The following is a 22,150-nucleotide window of genomic DNA, read 5'->3' on the forward strand; positions in this document are numbered from 1 at the left end:
AGTTTTGCAATATACAATGCTTTTTTTATGTCACGTTGTTAAACTCAGCTGCAAATACAGTTTTTTAATGTAAAAAGAGGACTTTTTTGGGCATTAAAGATTTTGAAAGTTTACATCCCATAGGGCTTTTACAAGATAATATTCCAGAATGTATGTCAGCGAAAGAAAACAAATTATCATAGAAATTAGAAGGCAAGGGATGCAAGAGAAAAGAGTGAACAAGAAGGCCAGAAAAACAAAAGTTTAAATACTTGTTGGTGGATAATGGAATATAATTTTCTTAATACTCTGGAGTTAAATTCCAACTATTTTCAACATGGGGGTAATACATTTGTGGTAAATCTGACTTGTCTTTTTCAAGATATAGACACTGATTTACTCTGCTTTTAAAATATGAAGGTTAAATCTGTTGAATAATAATTACATTGTTAATAATTTGAGGGTAATTGCTAGAAAATTAGAAATAGAATAATGATATGTTTTAGTTTTGTGTCTCTGCAAAAATTTCATGTCGAGTTGTAATCCCCAGTGTTGGATGAGGGGCCTGGTGAGAGGTGACTGGATCATGGGGGCTGATTTCTCCCTTGCTGTTCTCATGATAGTGAGTGAGTTCTCACAAGATCTGGTTGTTTTTGTTTGTTTGTTTTGTTTTTTTAAAAAGTGTGTAGCACCTCCCCATGCTCTCTTTTCTTCCTTCTCCAGCCATGTAGGATGTGCCTGCTTCCCCCTCACCTTCTGCTACGATTCTAAGTTTCCTGAGGCCTCCCCAGCCATGCTTCCTGTACAGCCTGCAGAACTCTGAGTCAATGACACCTTTTTTTTTTGTAAATTACCTAGTCTCAGGTAGTTCTTTATAGCAATGAAAGAACAGACTAATACAAATACTTGCCAAATTAAAGAAGGAAAGAAAGAAAATGGAATAAAGGAAATGTCATCAATTCAACAAGGATAGAAAAATAAAAATAACTATAACAAAAAAGAATGGTAACTGGAAGATACAAAATGACATAATATATTAAGTTTCCTATAGTATCAAAAATATCAGTAAGCAGCTATGATGGTAACAATGTATTTCCAGCTCACATCACTTGATGATGTCTCTGCCTCAGGATGTGGGTCTGTGCTGTGTATTTTCTCAATCTAGGACTTGTAATGATAGAGCACCCTTATCTGAGGCATACGTCTTTTCTTTTCTTTTCTTTTTTCTTTTTTTTTTTTTTTGAGACGGAGTTTCCCTCTGTCGCCCAGACTGGAGTGCAGTGGCGCGATCTCGGCTCACTCCAAGCTCCACCTCCCGGGTTCACACCATTCTCTTGGCTCAGCCTCCCAAGTAGCTGGGACTACAGGGGCCCGCCACCATGCCTGGCTAATTTTTTGTATTTTTAGTAGAGACGGGGTTTCACCATGTTAGCCAGGATAGTCTCAATCTCCTGACCTCGTGATCCGCTTGCCTCGACCTCCCAAAGTGTTGGGATTACAGGCGTGAGCCACCGAGACATACTTATTTTCATGGCAGAGGGGCAAGGAGAAAAGACCTTCAAATATTGATGGTTGGGGTCCCCCAACTACACTGCCCAGAGAGATCTCATAGTAATTCCACTAGGAAATAAGCCACACCCACACATAGAGAGCTTCCATTAAGCTTTTTTCCCCCCTATATGCTTTAAGTGACTCACTCCTAACTGTGAATAAAATGATCATCTAAGGATTGACAGTTAAGGAAACTTTCCACATAAAAGCAAAAATCAGCCAGGCCCAGTGGCTTACACCTGTAGTCCCAGCACTTTGGGAGGCGCTCGCAGGAGGATCACTTGAGCCCAGAAGTTCAAGACCAAGCTGGGCAACGTGGCAAGACCCCATCTCTCCAAAAAATAGCCAGGATGGTGGTAAGCACCTGTAGACCTAACTACATGGGAGGCTGAGGTGGGAGGATCACTTGAGGAGTGAGGCTGCAGTGAGCTATGATCAGGCCACTGTACTCCAGCCTGAGCAACAGAGTGAGACCCTATCTCAAAATAAATAAATACATAAATAAAAGCACAAATCAAAACAAAAAACTAACAAAAGAGAAAATAAAACGGAGGAACCAGAAATGATGCCAAAACATAAAAAATTTTGAAAGCAAAACAAAACATTATTTTTGAAGAGGTAAAATATAGTAATTGTATCTATTTTTATTTATTTGTATATTTTTTGAGATAGGGTCTCACTCTGTTGCCCATGCTGCAGTTCAGTGTTACCACCCCAGTTCACTGCAGCCTCAACCTCTTGGGCTCAAGTGATCCTCCCACTCTGGCCTTTCAAGTAGCTGGGTATAGGAGGACGCCATCATGCCCAGCTAATTTCTTTCTATTTTTTGTAGAGACGGGGTTTCGCCATGTTGCCTAGACTGGTCTCCAACTCCTGAGCTCAAATGATGCACTCACCTCGACCTCCCAAAGTGCTGGGATTGCAAAAGTGAGCCACCACGCCCAGCCTGAGAATTGTATTTATTTAGAAAGGTAAGAAGACCAGCTGTCTTGGAATTTAAAAATACAATGGCACATATGAAAAATTCGATGAACTTTTCAATGAAATTAAAAAACTGAAAAAAAAATTTTCATGAAAAAATTCAATGAAGAGAAGTTTGAGAAAATTCCCTAAGACATGGAAGAAATAAAGAGCTTGGGTAAGAAAGAGGATGGAAATGGGCTAGAAGTGATAGCTGATCAGTGCATCAGTGTGGCAGGCTACTGAGGAACAGGAGTTCCAGAGAGAAAACAAAGGAGACAAAATTATCAAGTCAAAATTCAAGAGCTCTCTCAGACGTAAAAGACATGAGTTTCTAGATGGAAAGTACTAACTGATGATACAGGAGTTGGGCAAGGAAGTGCTGGGAAGGGAAAGGCATGGTTGCTGGCTAGGACCCCGGGGCCTGTGTCCAGAACACTTATGTTCAGTTTCTGTTTTCCTGCCCAAATGCTGCATTTCCCAACACGCCCCCATCCTGTGCCTATAAAAACTCCAAGACCCTAGCAGGCAGAGACACAAGCAGCTGCACATCGAGAGGAGCTTATAGGTAGAAGAAGACACAAGTGGCTGGACTTCAAGAGAAACACATTAGCGTAAGAGCACACCGACAGACGCCAGCAAGCCAACGACCAGAACCTCTCGGAGTTTGTCCGGAATGGTGGCAGGAGACTCTGGGCCACTGAGCTGCCCGATTCCAGGGGAAAACCACCTTCCCACTCCATCCCCTTATGGCTCCCGCATCTGCTGAGAGCTCTTCCCACACAATAAAACCTTGCACTCATTCTCCAAGCCCAGGTGTATTCCGATTCTTCCGGTACACCAAGGCAAGAAACCCCGGGATACAGAAAGTCCTCTGTCTTTGTGATAAGGCAGAGGGTCTAATTGAGCTGACTACCGACAGCTAAACTAAAAGAGCACCCTGTAACACGCGCCCACTGGAGCCTCAGGAGCTGCAAACGTTCACCCTGAGACACTGCCGTGGGGTCGGAGCCCCACAGCCTGCCCGTCCCCCTAGGGGTTTGAGCAGCGGGGCACCCAAGAAGCAAGCCACACCCCCATCACACACCCTGCGAGGAGGACAAGGGAACGGTTTCCGTTTCACTAATGCCTAGCAGAGTGGACGAAAATAAACCCCTATTAAGGCAACTCATTGTGAAATTTCAGAGCACTCAGGACAAAAGAAAGATACTGAAAGCTTCCAGGAAACAAAACAGGCCATAGACAAAGGAGTGGATGGAGGTCAGATTGGCTAACATGCCTCAAGAACAGGACCAGAACCGGCAATGCTTTCAAAATCCTGAGGGAAAATGATTTCCCGGGCCGGGCAAGGTGGCTCACACTTTGTAATCCCAGCACTTTGGGAGGCCGAGGTGGGTGGATCACTTGGGTTTGAGACCAGCCTGGCCAACATGGCGAAACGCCATCTCTACTAAAAATACAAAAAATTCGTCGGGCGTGGTGGTGGGCGCCTGTAGTCCTAGCTACTCGGGAGACGGAGGTAGGAGAACCCCTTGAACCCAGGAGGCGGAGGTTGCAGTGAGCTGAGATCACACCACTGCCCTCCAGCCTGGACGACAGAGCGAGATTCCCTCTCTAAATAAATAAATAAACAAATAAATAAATAAATAAATAAATAAATAAATAAATAAATAAATAAAGTTTTGGCCGGGCGCGATGGTTCATGCCTGTAATCCTAGCCCTTTTGGAGGCCAACGCAGGCGGATCACGAGATCAAGCGATCGAGACCATCCTGGCCAACGTGGTTAAACCCTGTCTCTACTAAAAATACAAAAAAAGTATCTCGGTGTGGTGTCGCGTGCCTGTAATCCCAGCTATCTGGGAGGCTGAGGCAGGAGAATCGTTTGAATCCGGGAAGTGGAGATTGCGGTCAGCCAGGATCACACCACTGCATTCCAGCCTGGCTACAGAGTGAGACTCCGTCTCCAAAAAAAAAAAAGACAGTAAGTTTTGCAAAATAATGTCAGACACAACAGAATTTAAACCAAAAGTATTAGATAGAATGAGAAGATATTTCATAATGATAAAAGACACTATATGCCTAGAAAATATATTTTCATGAGCCTTTCCCCTTGTAATAACAAAGCTTTAATATACATGCAAATATGTAAGAAAAAATTGACAATCAAAATCTTAGTGGGACACTTTAACATACCTTTCTCAAAAATTGACAAATAAAACAGACAAAAAATTAATTCTGCATGCACACAGAAGATTCGAATAATACAAATAACAACTGGATTTTATATATAATGGATATACATACACACATATGCACATATATTTACATATACATATATATGTATATATTCACATGTAGTCCTTTCAGTTGACCTCAGAATACTCATAAGAGCCTCTATGAATTAGGCTACATAGAAAATCTCAATATAGGCCAGGCGGTGTCTCACATCTGTAATCCCAGCACTCTGGGAGGCTGAGGCAGGAGAATCGCTTTAGCCCAGGAGTTAGAGACCAGCCTGAGCAACATAGTGAGACCTGTCTCTATATAAAAATATATTTTTAAAAAATTTAGTAATAAATAAAAGAAAATTTCAATATACTTCAAAAAGTACAAATTATATGTACATGGCCATACATTCATTCTCTGGCTATGAGGCAATAAAATCAGAAATAATAGAAAAAGGGTAGCAAAAAAAAGAAAAAGAAAAAAGAAATCAATTAGCTTTTAAATTAAAAAAAAAAAGTTTACTCTTGGCCAGGCCGCAGTGGCTCACGCCGTAATCCCAGCACTTTGGGAGGCCGAGGCAGGTGAATGGAGGTCCGGAGTTCGAGACCAGCCTGGCTAACATGGCGCTATCCCGTTTCTACTAAAAATACAAAAAATTAGCTGGGTGTGTGGTGCATGCCTGTAATCCCAGCTACTCAGGAGGCTGAGGCAGGAGAATTGCTTGAACCCAGGAGGCAGAGGTTGCAGTGAGCGGGGATTGTGTCATTGCACTCCAGCTTGGGCAACAAGAGCGAAACTCCATGTCGACAAAAAAAAAAAAAAGGCCAGGCGCGGTGGCTCACACCTATTAACCTAGCACTTTGGGAGGCCGAGATGGACAGATTGCCTGAGCTCAGGAGTTTGAGACCAGCCTGGGCAACATGGTGAAACCCTGTCTCTACTAAAATACAAAAAAAGAAGCCAGGCGTGGTGGCAGGTGCCTGTAATCCCAGCTATGTGGGAGGCTGAGACACGAGAATTGCTTGAACCCAGGAGGTGGAGGCTGCAGTGAGCCGAGGTCATGCCATTGCACTGCAGCCTGGGCAACAAAGTGAAACTCTGTCTCAAAAAAAAAAAAAACAAAGTTCAATCTCTAGGATAAAATAAGAAATAACTAAAATCATTAACTTCTTAAATAAAGGAAAGTGGGAGTACCACATAACAAACCACAGGAAGCTTGAAAATAATTATTGAAAAAGAAATGTAGAATTAGTAGGAAGAATTAATTGAAAAGGAGAAAAACCCAGCATATTAAATCAATTAAACCAAAACTGTTTCTTGTGGGGTGCCGAAGTGGGGCAATAGACAAACTTTAGACAAGCCTGAACAACAAAAATGGGAAGGAAGATCAATAAAATTAAGAAAAGGGACAAAATTATAAGTTCATACCAAAAAAATGAAGCTGCTAGATGAAATGGAAGATATTCTAAGAAGATACAAATGATCAAAAGTGGCTGTTTCCTAAAACAAAAAGCACTTTATGTGGATTTCAAAAGTTTTTATTGTGGTAATAAAATTTTATTGTGGTAAAATGCATGTAACATGAAATATGCCATTTTGACCAGTTTAAGTGTATAATTCAGTGGCATTAATTACATTCACACTGTTGTGCAGCCCTCACCACTATCTGTTTTCAAATCTTTTCCATCGCCCTAAACAGAGACTTTGTGACTTTTAGGCAGTAACTCCCTATTCCTCTCTTCTCCCAGCCCTGGGTCGCCTCTAATCTACTTTCTGCCCTATGAATATGCCTTTTCTAGATATTTCATCTAAGTAGAATCATACACTGTCTCTTTGTGAGTGGCTTATTTCAGTTAGCATGTTCTCAAGGATCGTCCGTGTTGTAGCATGTGTTGGAACTTCATTTCTCTTAAAGGCTGAACACTATCCTATTGTATGGACATACCACATTTTGTTTATCCATTCATCTGTTTATTATAGACACTTGGATTGTTTCCACCTTTTGGCTATTGTGAATAACACTGTAATGAACATTGGGGCCAAAAGTGACATTTAAAGAGGAAAAAAAGGGCAGGTGCGGTGGCTCACGCCTGTAATCCAAAGCGGGTGGATTGCCTGAGGTCTGGAGTTCGAGACCAGACTGGCCAACATGGCAAAACCCCATCTGTACTAAAAATACAAAAATTAGCTGGGCGTGGTGGCACGTGCCTGTAATTCCAGCTACTTGGGAGGTGGAGGCAGGAGAATTGCTTGAACCTGGGAGGCGGAGGTTGCAGTGAGCCAAGATGGCACCACTGCACTCCAGCCTGGGCGGCAGAGCAAGACTCTGTCAAAAAAAAAAAAAAAAAAAAAAAAAAGGTAGAAAACAGAATAAGCCAATTACTACAGGAGAAATTAAAGTTAGTGAAAATCCATCCTGAAAAGCTGTTTGTCTCAGACAATTACAGGAAAGTTCTCTCAGATCTTAGGACATAGAAAGGTTCTAGAGGCTAGAAAAAGATGGAAAGTTTCTCAAATTATTCTACAAGGCTAACACAGTCTTGCTGTCTAGAGAAACTTTAAAATAAATAGCCTAAAAAAAGAAAACTATAAAGGAACGTCACTTAAAATACAGACACAAAATCCTAAGTGGGAATTCAAATAAAATACTGGCAAATAGAATTTATCCATATATCTCAAGACTAATTCTAAAGTGATTGCCATATAGGGTTTATTCCAGGAATATAAAGCTACTTTAATATTAGGAGATCTCTTATCAGAATTCAATACTTCCAGTTTAAAAAAGAAAAAATATATAATAATCTCAAATGTGAAACAGTATTTTGGTTAAATGTCAACATCACTTTCTGAGCAAATTAGAAAAACGGAGACATTTTTTCAGCAAACATTATACTTAATTGTGAGAGATAGAAGTGCTGTCATTAAAAGTCAAGAAGATAGAGGGGTACTCGCTATCCCACTCCAACCTCACTCTGGATATTCCAATAAGGTAAGCCAAGAAAAGAAGTGAAAGATAAAAATACCAGGGAGAAGAAAAGAGAAACTCATAGTTTGTATATGGCATCATTGTCTGTTTAGAAAATTCCAGAGAATTGACAGAAAAAAAATAAAATAGAGTATTCAGTAAGATAACCATACACACAAAAATCTCATTTTTTTTTGTATACTCTCATTAAGTGATTTAAAAATCCATGGGGGGCAGGGGTGGCACAAAACCCTTTCACAGTAGCAACAGCAAATGCCTTAAAATTGACTTACAAAGAAATGAAGACAAGTATAAAGCTTTAAGAAGCAGAAAAATAAGCACCTAAATAAACGGAACAGCAAATGGTGTTCCTAAATCCGGAGACTCAGTGTTTTTATGCTGTCAATTATCTCATTAGTTTGTAAATTCCAGTAACTTTCAATTGGCTGTTTAGAGGAAACTTGGCAAACAGATGCTAAAGTGCTTCAGGAAGAGGAAAATAACAAGAACAGACAAAATATTGAAAAATTGGAATAATGGGAGAAGAACTGCCCTGCCAGAGAGCAAAATGAACTGCAAGGCTATAGAAATTAAAGCAGGGTTATAACCTTGCAGGGAGAGATAAAAAGACAAACATCCATTTATACGTGGGAACTTATATCACCAAAGTGGCATCTCAAGTTAGTGGGGTGAAATAATAGGACATTTGCTATCCATTGAAGAAAATAAACCTAGATCACTACCTCCTATTATACAGACAGATACCAGACAAATTAAAGAAAATGGCTGGGTTCAGTAACTCATGCCTCTATTTCCAGCTCTTGGTGAGTGGATCACTTGAGCCCAGGAGTTCGAGACCAGCCTGGGCAAAAAAGCAAGACCCTATCTCTACCAATAAATAAATAAATAAATAAATAAATAAATAAATAAAAATTAGCTGGTCATGGTGGTGCGAACCTGTGGTCCCGGTTACACAGAGGGCTGAGGTGGCAGGTCAAGGTTGCAGTGAACCTTAATCGTGCCACTGCACTTCAGTCTGGGTGACAGAGAAAAAAAAAAAAGGTGTTCGAATGAAAACATCCAAACTTAGAAGAAAATGGTGAAGATGTTTGAATCACCTTACCAAGGACAGACTTTCTAAGCAACACAGCAGAGCAGAAGTGCTCTCTGGTGTCAGGCGGCAGTCCTGGGCCAGGGCCAAGCACTCCAGTATGCTCACATCAGTCCCCTCTAAGCCCTGTTTCCTAAGCCTGGAAGGTCCCCCAAGAGACTTATACTATTTACAGCCTCCTGGCGGGGGAAGGTGAAACCATATCTTTAGGGACTTTTAAACCATGTCTGAGTTAACACCGATTCCTGAGACCCGAAAACATCTCCAGGACTCGCTATTTAGAAGGAGAATATACAAGGCTGCAGTGAGCCGAGATCACTCCACTGCACTCCAGACTTGGTGACAGAGTGAGACTCTATCTCAAAAAAAAAAAAAAGGAAAAAAGAAGGAGGACATCAAAGCACTCATGAAAGCACTTCTTCTGACTTTGCTTCTGTAATATATTCGGCTTCTACTTGAGATTTCATTTGACTTATTCAAACGGTTCAGTGACTTATAAAAACTAGTGGTACACACCATATCATTATAACCAACACTGTCCAATAGAACTTTCCAAGATGATGGAATTATTCTGTCTTCACTATCCGGTTTGGTAACCACTACCTACATGTGGCTATTAAACACCGAAAATATGGCTAGCATAAAAGAGGAACTGAATGTTTTATTTTAATTAAATCAATTAGTTAGTTAATCAAATTATTTTGAGACGGGGTGTTGTTCTGTCACCCAGGCTGGAGTGCAGTGGCAAGAACATGGCTCATTGCAGCCTCCACCTCCCAGGCTCAAGCAATCCTTCCACTTTAGCCTTCGGAGTAGCTCGGACCACAGGTACACACCACTACACCCTGTTAATTTTTTTATTTGTAGAGACTAAGTCTCACTGTGTTGTCCAGGCTGGTCTCAAATTCCTGGGCTTAAGCAATCCTCCCACCTCGGCCTTCCAAAGTGCTGGGATTACAGGTGTGAGTCATTATGACTGGTTTAAGTTTAATTATAAATAGTTGCATGTGACTGGTGGTGAATGTATTGGACTGTGCAGGTTTTAGCCTTTATCGGTCTCAGCCTGAAAGCCTGGTAATAGATACATCAGAGTGCAGGCCAGGATTATTAGAACTGGGACCAGGAGAGCCTGCAAAGGGAGTGTAGTAGTTTCCTATTGATTCCGGAACAAATTACTACAAACTTCGTGGCTTAAAACAACACAAATTTTTGGTGTTACAGTTCTGAAGGTCAGAAATCTCGATTAGTCTTATGAGTTAAGCTAAAGTTAGGTGTTGGCAGGGCTGGCTCCTTTGGAGGGCAGGGGAAAATCCTTTCCTTGTGGTTTCCAGAGGCTGCCTGCATTCTTCTGCTCACAGCCCCCTCCTCCATCTTCAAAATCTCCCTTTCTCTCTGACCTCTGCTTCTGTCCTCCCATCAACTTCTCTGAGTCTGACCCTCCTGCCTCACTCTGACCCTTATGATTACATTGGGCCTATTGGGCTAATCCAGTATCATCTCCCCATCTCAAGATCCTTAACTTAATCATAAAGTCTCTTTTGCCATGTAACGTAACAAATTCACAGGTTCTGGGGATTAGGCTGTAGACATTGTAGGGTAAGGAGACATTATTACTGTGCTTACCACCAAGGATAGCCAACTGTTCCCATCACGTAAAATCTGGGCTAATGACCTCACCCCTGGAAACTGACCTGGAGGTGGGCTCGAGCAAGAAGCCTCTCTGTGGGCACACTTCCCACCTTCATGCTGAATCATCTTGGATTCAGCTCAAGATAGACGCAGCAGGGCCCAGACTCCTTAAGGAGAAGTCTGCTAGGGCCCAGCAGAGAGAGGATCTGGTCCCAGCCAAAGTACTGAGGTTCGGCACAGAGCTCCAGTTCTTGGGGTGATAGCTTGGCTGCAGCCCTGGGGTGTGGGGGACTCACACTGAGGGTTGGGTGACAAGGTTGGGGTGTCTGTGAGCGGAAGCCTGCACATTATCTTCTGGACATCAGAGAGGTATTGACTGTTTTTTGAGCTGCGAAGTTATACAAACAGTGCAATGTTTAAAGAAGATTAAGCTGGCAGTTGTGTGCAAGTGGGGCCAGGGGGAGGGGGGTGGGAAACTGGTGAATAAATACAGGCAGGGAATGATTAGTTTCAGAGGAACAGTGGGAATAGGGAGAGAGGAAAATTTGTGCAAGAAACATCCTGTCAAACAGAAAACGCACTAAAAATACCACTGCTGAGCTAAATAAAAAAATGGCAGCAACATCTTAAATCATTTTGGAAAAAAATAATTTCAGTTTTTATTGGTTTATATACTCAAAGAATTTGTGTAATTGTAGAGTCTGTTAAATGGTGTTATTAATGCCTGCAGCTGTCACTGTACAAAATACATTGAACAGGTATGTGCGGAAAGCTTACAATACTCACCCAGTGTTAATCACTTATACTCACCATAGTTAATCATTCATTTATTTGAAAGAGCATAATGTTACAGGTATTTGAATTAGCAAAGATACGAGGCTGAGGATTGCTCCTCCAGGAGAGCAACAGATAGATATATTTTCACCATAGAAAGTTTTGACATTTACGGCCAGGCGTGGTGGCTCACGCCTGTAATCCCAGCACTTTGAAAGGCCAAGGTGGGTGGATCACCTGAGGTCAGGAGTTCAAGACCAGCCTGGCCAACATGGTGAAACCCCGTCTCTACTAAAAATACAAAAATTAGCCAGGTGGGGTGACAGGTGCCTATAATCCCAGCTACTCAGGAGGCTGAGGCAGGAGAATCACTTGAACCCAGGAGGCAGAGGTTGCAGTGAGCCGAGATCATGCCATTGCACTCCAGCCTGGGTGACAGAGCAAGACTCTGCCTCAAAAAAAAAAATAAAAAAAGAAAAGAAAAAAAGAAAGTGTTGACATTTACTACCTTTCACCTTTAGAAAAAATGAGCCCTGCTTTTTCTTACCAGATGGCCCCTCTCTCTGTGGCTTGTGTGCCATCTGGAATTTGTTTTGATAAATCCAAACACTAGGGCTATGTTATCTTCCCAGCTAAATATAACATTTAGTTAATTAGCCTGGCAACCTATGCATTTCTTTCACATGTTAAAAAAAGATAGCACTGCATCTATAGTGTGTTCTGGCTACTGGGGATAAACCACCAAAGAGAAATCGATCTTTCTGGTTAGTGACCTCTACAACAACTTGGAAGGAGGAACCAGACGCAGACTGGAGTCCTTAAGGAGGCTTAGACTACACTGGGGACTTGTGGGTGGCTGCATCCAGCAGGATAGGGGTTTGGATATGCGTAAGATCCTGCATTACCCAATGTGCTCATGTCTCCAGACACCGAAAGATGTCCACAACCCGCTGGGCACGGTGGCTCATGCCTATAATCCCAACGCTTTGGGAGGCTGAGGTGGGCGGATCACTTGAGGCCAGGAGCTCGAGACCAGCCTGGCCAACATCTCGAAACTCTGTCTCTACCAAAAATACAAAAATTAGCCGGGCCTGGTGGTACGCACCTATAGTCCCAGCTACTCAGGAGGCTGAGGCAGGAGAATTGCTTGAACCCAGGAGGCAGTTTCTGTGAGCTAAGATCTGCCATTGCACTCCAGCCTGGGTGACAGAGCAAGGCTCTGTTTCAAAAGAAAAAAAAAAAGTAAAGCCCTCAAGCCTATTTTTTTCTTTTCTTTAGAAAATCTTAATTTTTAGAGTGACAGATACATTAATAAGTGAAATCATTTTACGAGCTTGTAACAAAAGCAGCAGCTCCTGTACCAGCTTTCTACTCCCCATTCCCACTACAGGCGATACCGGTTTCAATTAGTTCAGCTGTTTATTTTGATTTTGCCTTCATATTTTAAACAACTTGCTTATGCTGCTATTTCTTTATTTTCTACTTTAATACTATCCTTTTTCTTCCTTCTGCAGAAGAGAATAATTGACTCTCATACATTACAATCTCCCTCCCAATATAAATAAAATAAAAAATACTTTGGTCAACTGTTACCAGTATTTATATTGCTATGACTGTGGAAATATTATTCAAAGCTTAACCATGTGGTATACTATATAATTAACTACATTTTCTTTCTCATATAACGCTTTTTTTCTTTTTTGCTTTCCTAATTTTCTTTTAGATTTTTATGTGCCAATTGCTAATTTATCTTCATTCTTATAAATCTCTTAAAATGTAAATTGCTTCGCCGTACATTCAAATGTAGTAGGTAATTTATCAATTTTTTTTCCCCTTGGGGCCACCCCTCCTGTAACCCTCTGTCCTCTCGTTTCAGACTGATTCTGTTATGGAAATACCAGGGGTTCCATCTAGATCCTGCTGCTCACCGAACAGAACACCAATCACTAAGAGTGATTATTGCCAAGGAAGAAGGCTTTAACTGGGTGCTGCAGCCTAGGAGGTGGGAGATCAGTCTCAAATCCACCTCCCTGATGGACTAAAATTAGGGGTTTACATAGCAGGGAAGAAATGTAACAATGTGTAGGAAAACAGGAACTAGGGAGGCCTAAGGAAGCAATTGTGATGAATAAGGGGTCTAGCATCTCATTGGCTGATGCAATGATCTGGTAAGTTGCAGTTCTTTGATACTATTTTTTGAGAGGCCTGAGGGTCTTTTCCCTGGAAGCAACTCAGATAAAACAAATATAAATTTCAAGCTTTAGCACCAGAAGGGTCAATTTCTATGTTTATCCAAAACAAAACAAACAAACAAACAAAAAACCTGTATATGGGACTATTGGGTCGGTTTCAGTTCAGTAGCACTCCAGGCCTGCAGGTCACTGTCACTGCAGGACAGCCCTAGCCACTGGCATGGGCAATGCCTTCCCAGGCCTGGACCCTGGGCTTGCCTCTGCTTCAAGCATTCCCTCATGTGGTGGAGAATATCTGTCCTTAAAAGAAAAATGGGCACAGGAAGGTAAAGTTTTTTAACATTGTATTCTACCCTCACCCTAGACTGATGGTGGTTGCTTGGATGTAGAATTTTAGTTTGAGGCCGGGCGCGGTGGCTCAAGCCTATAATTCTAGCACTTTGGGAGGCCGAGACGGGCCCGGATCCACGAGGTCAGGAGATCGAGACCCACCCTGGCTAATACGGTGAAACCCCCGGTTCCTCTACTAAAAGAATACAAAAAACCTACCGGGCGACGAGGCGGCCGCCTGTAAGTCCCAGCCCTACTTGGGAGGCTGGAGCAGGAGAAAGGCAGAAACCTGGGAGGCCGGAGCTTGCAGTGAGCTGAGATCCGGCCACCCGCACTCCAGGCCCTGGGCCGACCAGAGCCAGACTCCGTCTCAAAAAAAAAAAAAAAAAAAAAAAGAATTTTAGTTTGAAGTCATTTCCCCTAGAATTTGAAGATGTATAATCCTTGTCTTCTGGTGGTCACTGACAAGGAGTCGGACCCATTCTGATTCCCAGTCTTTCCCCCAGGCTTTGTCTTGGTTTTTTTTTTTTTTTTTTTTTTCCTTTCTTTAACTTGTTGGAAGCTGTTGAGGTTTTCTGTGTCCTTGGTGTTCTGAGATTTCCTGTGACCTGTGAATTGTCATTCCTCCCTAGTTCTAGGCCCTTGGTGAACCCTCTCCATCTACAAATGCACTTCCTTCCATTCCAGAAGTTGTCTCTTGTGATGGTTTGCTTCATTTCTTTTCCTCACTTTTCTCTGTTTATTCATTCTTGAACTCCCTTCCAGATACTGGACTATCTGAACTTATTGGCCGTTTATTTATTTATTTATTTTTATTTTTTGAGACAGGGTCACGGTGTCGCCAGGCCGGAGTGCAGTGGTGCAATCTTGCCTCACTGAGGCAAGAGTGAACCTGGGGTCTTCTTCCCATTGTGGGCTGGGGCAGTTGCTTGGCTGCTTAAACACGGAGGGGAAATTCAGGGGTAACAGGTTCTGAGAGTGACTTTTCACCAATATACTTATTTTGAGTCTCACTCGGATCCCTACTTTTAGTCACCTAGTACCTCTAGTTCTTGAGTCGGTCTGACTTTCTGCTGTATAAATCAGCCTACTTCTGAATTTCTTCCTCTGCCAGTTTAGATTTTGGCTTTCTCCAGGGTGCTAAATCCATTAGCACAAACTCATGATTTCTAGGCTCCCAAATGGCATTGCTGTCATTTTCTATCTTGCTCTGTGTCCTTTTATTCATTCTTTTAAGTCTCATATCTGTTATGTGAGTGAAGGTTTTGGAGGGAATGGAGATAAACACATAATTCCATCTACCATATTTAACTATATATCCCTCTAGAGACCTTCCTAAGTGGATCAGAAGTTCTGGTAATGAGAAAGGTCTTCAAACATGGATGTTGTATGACAAGAAAAGTCACCTTGGATGTGAGTGACTGAAGGTTGGATGGCAGCCACATCACAGAGGCGGTCAATCTTCAGCACTTATGGAGGATTCGCAATCCGTAGAGCACCGACTGGGCTCGAGCTGGGGGGATGGAGAGGAAGACTGAAGTGGCATATGGAAAGAGGACTGATTCCGAGCTAAATTTCTCCTTTCTACTAGTTTCTTAATGTCTTTAACTCTTAGTTTGTTGCAAATGGAGGAAGAAGAAAGATATGTAACTTTCATCTTTTACCTCTTTTATTCATTTTTTATTTCTTATTTTTTGTGAGACGGAGTCTCACTCTGTCACCCAGGCTGGAGTGCAGTGGCATGATCTCGGCTCACTGCAACCTCTGCCTCCCGGGTTCAAGTGATTGCCTCAGCCTCCTAAGTAGCCTCCTAAGTAGCTGGTATTACAGGTGCCTCAGCCTCCTAAGTAGCTGGTATTACAGGTGCGCACACCACCACACTAGGCTAATTTTTGTATTTTTAGTAGTGATGGGGTTTCGCCATGTTGGTCAGGCTGGTCTCGAACTCCTGACCTCAAGTTGTCTGCTCACCTTGGCCTTCCAAAGTGCTAGAGTTACAGGCGTGAGCCACCATGCCCGGCCCACCTCTTTTATTTTTAACGCCATGGGTTCATACGTGGGTAAGTGAGATATCCTTGTGTGTGTATAGGGGAAACCGGTTCTGTAACATTGCTTAGAAAGAATGTTCCAGTAGTTACTACCTTCACATTTTACTGCTAAGTTCATCAAAACTCTTGATAAATACAACCAAGTCATAGAAATTACTGATATTTTCTTGTTTTGTGTGGTAGGTTGGAACACAAAAGCTCTCATCTGTATGATTCTTCTACCAGGGAATGGGCCTCAGCTCCAAGTCACTTGGTGTCTGTGGTAGAGTCATCAAGATTTTAAGAAAATAAACAAGGGAGAAAAAAGCAAGAGAATAGAAAGTGGATTTTTAAAACAATTTCGGGGGAAAACAACAATGTTCATAGATAGCAGCTTCATTCATAATAGCTCAAAACTGGACACAACCCAAATGACCATCAATAGAAGACTAATGAATCACAAATTATGGCATATCCATACAATGGAATGCTACTCAGAAATGAAAATAAATGAATGATAGATACATAAATAACTGAAACTAACCTCAAAAACATTACGCTGCACCGAAGATGTCAGACCCCAAATAGTGCACACTATGTGATTCTTTTCCTACGAAGTTCTAATCGATAGATATAGAAATCAGAACAGTGACTGCCTGTAGGGATGAGGAGTAAGAATTAAGAAAGGGCACAAGACTAACACGGTGAAGCCCCATCTTTACTAAAAATACAAAAAATTAGCCGGGCGAGGTGGTGGGCACCTGTAGTCCCAGCTACTCTGGAGGCTGAGGCAGGAGAATGGCGTGAACCCGGGAGACGGAGCTTGCAGTGAGCTGAGATCGCACCACTGCACTCCAGCCTGGGCGACAGAGTGAGACTCCGCCTCAAAAAAAAAAAAAGAAAAAAGAAAGAAAGAGAGGACACAAGAGGACTTTCTGGTTAATAGAAATGTTCTATATTTTAATTGGGGTGGTGATTATCCAGATGTATGCATTTATCAAAATCATTGAATTTATACTTAAGATCTATGCATTCCACTCTATGCAAATTTTAACTGAAAAGAAAGTTAAATGAGCAAGTCTTTCCAAATGTCCTCAAAATGCTCTTCTGTGTCTCCAACAAACTTCAGAAGTACCAAGATATCAGTCGTTGCTATCTGTGAAGTGGGGAAGGTCACTGTATGCAAAGTTTTTCTGCTAGAACATATATGACCCTACCTCTGTTCCTGTCTAACGTCTGCTCATTCTTCAGCACCACCTCGGGGGCAACCTACACTGCTTCTCTAACTAGGGTGACACTCCCCACCTGTGTGCCATGGGGCCCCCTTTGCATGTGTTTAATGATCTCTGTATTTCTTGGTAGTAGTGTTAGTTATCTTCTTAGGTGAATCTGTTTTCCCTTCCAGATTTTAAGCTTCCTGATGTCCAGAAGTATGCTTTTGGCTTCCTTGAATTCCTTGGCAATGCTTTCTGACTCTTCAGCATGAAGGTTCAGTAAATGTTGCTTGGCTTGAAGGGGGTAGGTTTGAAGGAGACAGTGGGAAAGGCCTGGGTTCTAGAATTAGGAAAATAAGGATGGAAATCCTGCATTTGTAAACCTGGGCAAGTTAACGTCACTGAGTTTGTGTTTTTTTCATATCTAAAAGTCAGACACTAAAACCTAGGTCATAGATAAAGAATAAAAATAGTGTCTGTAGACAGTGCTACATTTCTAGCTATTACTAGATATTTAATACATGCTATTTTTATTATTCTTACTAATGGATATTTGTATTTTATTCATTTATTTTAGGACAGGGCCTTGATCTGTCACCCAGACTGGAATGCAGTGCCCTGAGCATAGCTCACTGCAGCCTTAAACTCCTGAGCTCAAGCAATGCTGCCGCCTCAGCCTCCCAAGTAGCTGTGACTACAGGTGTGAACCACCACACCTGACCTACTAATGAATTTTTTTTTTTTTGAGATAGGGTCTCACTGTGTTCCAGGCTGGTCTCAAACTCCTGCCCTTACGTGATCCTGCAGCCTGGGTCTGCTAGTGGATTTTTTTGTTGTTGTTTTAAGACAGAATCTTGCTCCATAGCCCAGGCTGGAGTACAGTGGCACAATCTCAGCTCACTGCAACCTCCGCCTCACTGGTACAAGTGATTGTTCTGCCTCAGCTTCCCAAGTAGCTTGGATTACAGGCACATGCCACCATGCCCAGTTAATTTTTGTAATTTTAGTAGAGATGGGGTTTTGCCATGTTGGCCAGGCTGGTCTTGAACTCTTGACCTCAGGTGATCTGCCTGCCTCAGCCTCTCAAAGTGTTGGGATTACAGGTGGACGTCAGCACACTGGCCTTTTTTTTTTTTTTTTTTTTTGAGACAGGGTCTTGCTCTGTCACCCAGGCTGGAGTGCAGTAGCACAATCACGGCTCACTGCAGCTTCCACCTTTTGGGCTCAAGCCATCCTCCCACCTCAGCCTCCCAAGTAGCTGGGACCATAGGCATGCACCTCACACCTGGCTAATTTTATTTATTTATTTATTTATTGTAGAAATGGGGTCTCACTATGTTGCTTAGGCTGGTACTAATGGATATTTTTTAAAGATTCCTGAAATAGAGTCAGTGACCCCTAAGACTTAGTATTACTTTATAGGCCTTCCTCACTCATCTCTTTCCAGCTTGGCTTGCCTGCCACCTCTCTGAGGGCTCCCCACTCTTCCCTGCTTCCTGGTATTTGTGAAGGAATAATGCATATGCCATTGGAGGCAGCAAGATGTGCAAGTAGCTGCCGTCTGAGGCCTGTACCTCTGGCCACCCCCATAGCAGCAACATAGAGACTCTGTTCTCATTACTCCGTCTTGGGCCACTACGCTCGCCTTCATTTTGCCTAAGGCACTGATTCATGTCTCCAAATTTGTCACTTGAATTCTATTAAGTCTTTACTTTACTTCTAGACCTTTAAATAAAGTTATGAAAATAGAGCATCTTGGCTAGGTGCAGTGGGTCACTCCCGTAATCCAGCACTTTGGGAGGCTGAGGCGGGCAGAACACTTCAGTTCAGGAGTGTTGAGACCAGCCTGGCCAACGTGGTGAAACTCCATCTCTACTAAAAATACAAAAGTTAACTGGGTGTGGTGGCAGGTGCCGGTAATCCCAGCTACTCAGAAGGCTAAGGCAGGAGAATCGCTTGAACCTGGGAGGCGGAGGTTGCGGTGAGTCGAGATCGTGCCATTGCACTCTAGCCTGGGCAACAGAGTGACACTTCGTCTCAAAAAAAATATATATATAGGGCTTCTTTAAGTCATTTCTCTAAGTGATCCAGTTGGATGAAATTATTGTCAGCTAGTAAAGATTATCTTTTATTTTTTTTTTGGAGACAGAGTCTAGCTCTGTCGCCAGGCTGGAGTGCAGTGGCTCAATCTCAGCTCACTGCAACCTCCGCCTCTGGGGTTCAAGCGATTCTCCTGCCTCAGCCTCCTGGGTAGCTGGAATTAAAGGCATGCACTGCTACGCCTGGCTAATTTTTGTATTTTTAGTGGAGCCAGAGTTTCACCATGTTGGCCAGGATGGTTTCTATCTTCTGACCTCGTGATCCGCCAACCTCAGCTTCCTAAAGTGCTGAGATTATAGGCATGTGCCACCTCACCCAGCCAAGATTATCTTTAAAAAGAGTACTGAGACACTTAATAAGCACTAGTCTGATATAATGATACTGTCTTTTTACATGTCACCTCTAGATCTCCCCGGAGAAACCACTGATTCCCAGGTAGTGTACACAGAATTTAATATGTGTTGGTGCTCCAGTCATGCTTGTTGAACTGACTCAGCTCATGCTACCTCAGAATAAACATCTTCCTGTTGCCTGCTGTATGCCCCATGAACATGGGTTCTCATTACTCTGAGATCCTACATGAATGGGACTGCTTCTACCTCGGCACAGTTGCTCTCTATACCAAACTTAGTAAGTGGCATCTTAAACTAAACAGAACAGTAGTTAGGTAGTACATTGCAGAAATAATGACTTATGATTACTGACTTTACACTTAACCTTTCAATTGGTTTGGTGATTTTGATACAGGAACTCTCTGGGGTTTTGGCTATTGCGGTTGCTTGTCTGCCGTCCCTGTGACCTAGAGCAATATGAAGAAGTGGGAGGAACATTGGCGGGGCTTTGGAACTAGGCATAACTGAGTTGAAACCTTGGTTCAGTTGTTCACCAGCTATGTGACCTCAGGCAAATTTCCGAACTTTGCTGAGCCTCAGCAGATTGACTGCAAATACCTGCGTGACTGGGTCATTGTGTAGGTTGGAGTTCATGGAGATAATAGCATAGCATGGAACACATGAAAGGCTCTGAGTATATAATAACCGTAAGACTATAACAATAATCATATTTTCCACCACTCTACTGGGGATGACACCAGCAAAGCAATTGTTAGTGGCTGGTTTGCACATTCTATGCCCAGGAAAGTCACCTAGAGTACAGTTATATGAAGACCCCACTGCTGCTATAGAGAAGTAGGTAATGTACAGGCACACCTCGTTTTATTGTGCTTCCCATATTGTCTTTTTTTTTTGAGACAGAGTCTCACTCTGTCACCCAGGCTGGAGTGCAGTGGTGCGATCTCGGCTTGCTGCAATCTCCACCTCCCAGGTTCAAGCAATTCTGCTGCTTCAGCCTCCTGAGTAGCTGGGACTACTGGCATGTGCCATCACGCCCAGCTAAGTTTTGTATTTTTAGTAGAGACGGGGTTTCACCATGTTGGCCAGGCTGGTCTCAAACTCCTGACCTCAGGCAATCTACCCACCTCGGCCTCCCAAAGGGCTGGGATTACAGGCGTGAGCCACCGCGCCCAGCCTATATTGCCTTTTTACAGATTGAAGATTTGTGGCAATCCTCTGTCAAGCAAGTCTATTGGCTTCATTCAGTATGTGCCCACTTTGTGGGTCTGTGTCAAATTTTGACACAATTATCACAATAATTATCACAATATTTTAAACTTTTTTATTATTACTATATCTGTTAGGGTGATCCGTGCTCAGTCATCTTCGATGTTACTATTATAATTGTTTTGGAGGAACACGAACTACGCCCATATAAAAAGGCAAACGAAAGTTAAATGTTGCATGTAGTCTGACCATCCCACTGACCAGCCATTTCCCCATTTCTTTCCTGCTTCTTGGACCTCCCTTTTCCTTGAGGCACAACAGTATTGAAATTAAGTCAGTTAATAACCTCACAAAGGCTGGGCGTGGTGGCTCACACCTGTAATCCCAGCACTTTGGGAGGCCAAGGCAGGCGGATCACCTGAGAGTTTGAGACCAGCCTTACCAACATGGAGAAACCCCATCTCTACTAAAAATACAAAATTAGCCTGGCATGGTGGTGCATGCCTGTAATCCCAGCTACTCAGGAGGCTGAGGCAGGATAATTGCTTGACCCCGGGAGGCATAGGTTGCAGTGAGCCAAGATCACGCCATTGCACTCCAGCCTGGGCAACAAGAGTGAAACTCTGTCTTAAAAAACAACAAACAAAAAAACCTCACAGTGGCCTCTAAGTGTTTAAATGAAAGGAAGAGTCCCACACCTGTCATTTCAAATCAAAAGCTAGAAATGGTTAAGTTTTGTAAAGATGGCATGTCAAAAGCCAAGACAGGAAGAAAGCTAGGCCTCTTGCACCAAATAGCCAATTTATGGATGCAAAGGAAAACTTCTTGAAGGAAATTAAAAGTGCTACTCCATGAATACATGAATGATAAGAAAAAGAGACAGACTTATTGCTGATACGGAGAAAATTTTAGTGGTCTGGATAGAAGATCAAACCAGCCACAACATTCTCTTAAGCCAAAGTCTAATCCAGAGCAGTGCTTTGACTCTTCAATTCTGTGAAGTCTAAGAGAAGTGAGAAAGCTGCAGAAGAACAGTTGAAACCTAACAGATGTTGGTTCTTGAGGTTTAAGGAAAGAAGCTATCTCCATAACAAACAAATGCAAGGTAAAGCAGCAAGTGCTGATGGAGAACCTACAGCAAGCTATCCAGACGACCTAGCTAAGATCATTGATGAAGGTGGCCACACAGATTTTTAATGTAGATGCAATAGCCTTCTTTTGGAAGAAGATGCCATGTAGGACTTTCACAGCCAGAGAGAAGGCAATGCTTGGCTTCAGAGCTTCAAAGGACAGGCTGATTTGTTAGGAGCTAATGCAGCTGGTGACTTTTAAGTTGAAGCCAGTGCTCATTTCCATTTTGAAAATCGCAGGGCACCTAAGAATTATGCTAAGTCTGCTCTGCCTATGCTCTGAAAATGGAATAGCAAAGCCTGGATGACAGCACCTATGTTTACAGCATGGTTTACTGAATATTTGAAACCCACTGTTGAGACCTACTGATCAGAAAAAAAAAAAAAAAAAATTCTTTCTCA

Source organism: Rhinopithecus bieti, unplaced genomic scaffold, assembly GCF_001698545.2.
Source record: "Rhinopithecus bieti isolate Rb0 unplaced genomic scaffold, ASM169854v2 scaffold_76666, whole genome shotgun sequence".
Classification (NCBI taxonomy): domain Eukaryota; kingdom Metazoa; phylum Chordata; class Mammalia; order Primates; family Cercopithecidae; genus Rhinopithecus; species Rhinopithecus bieti.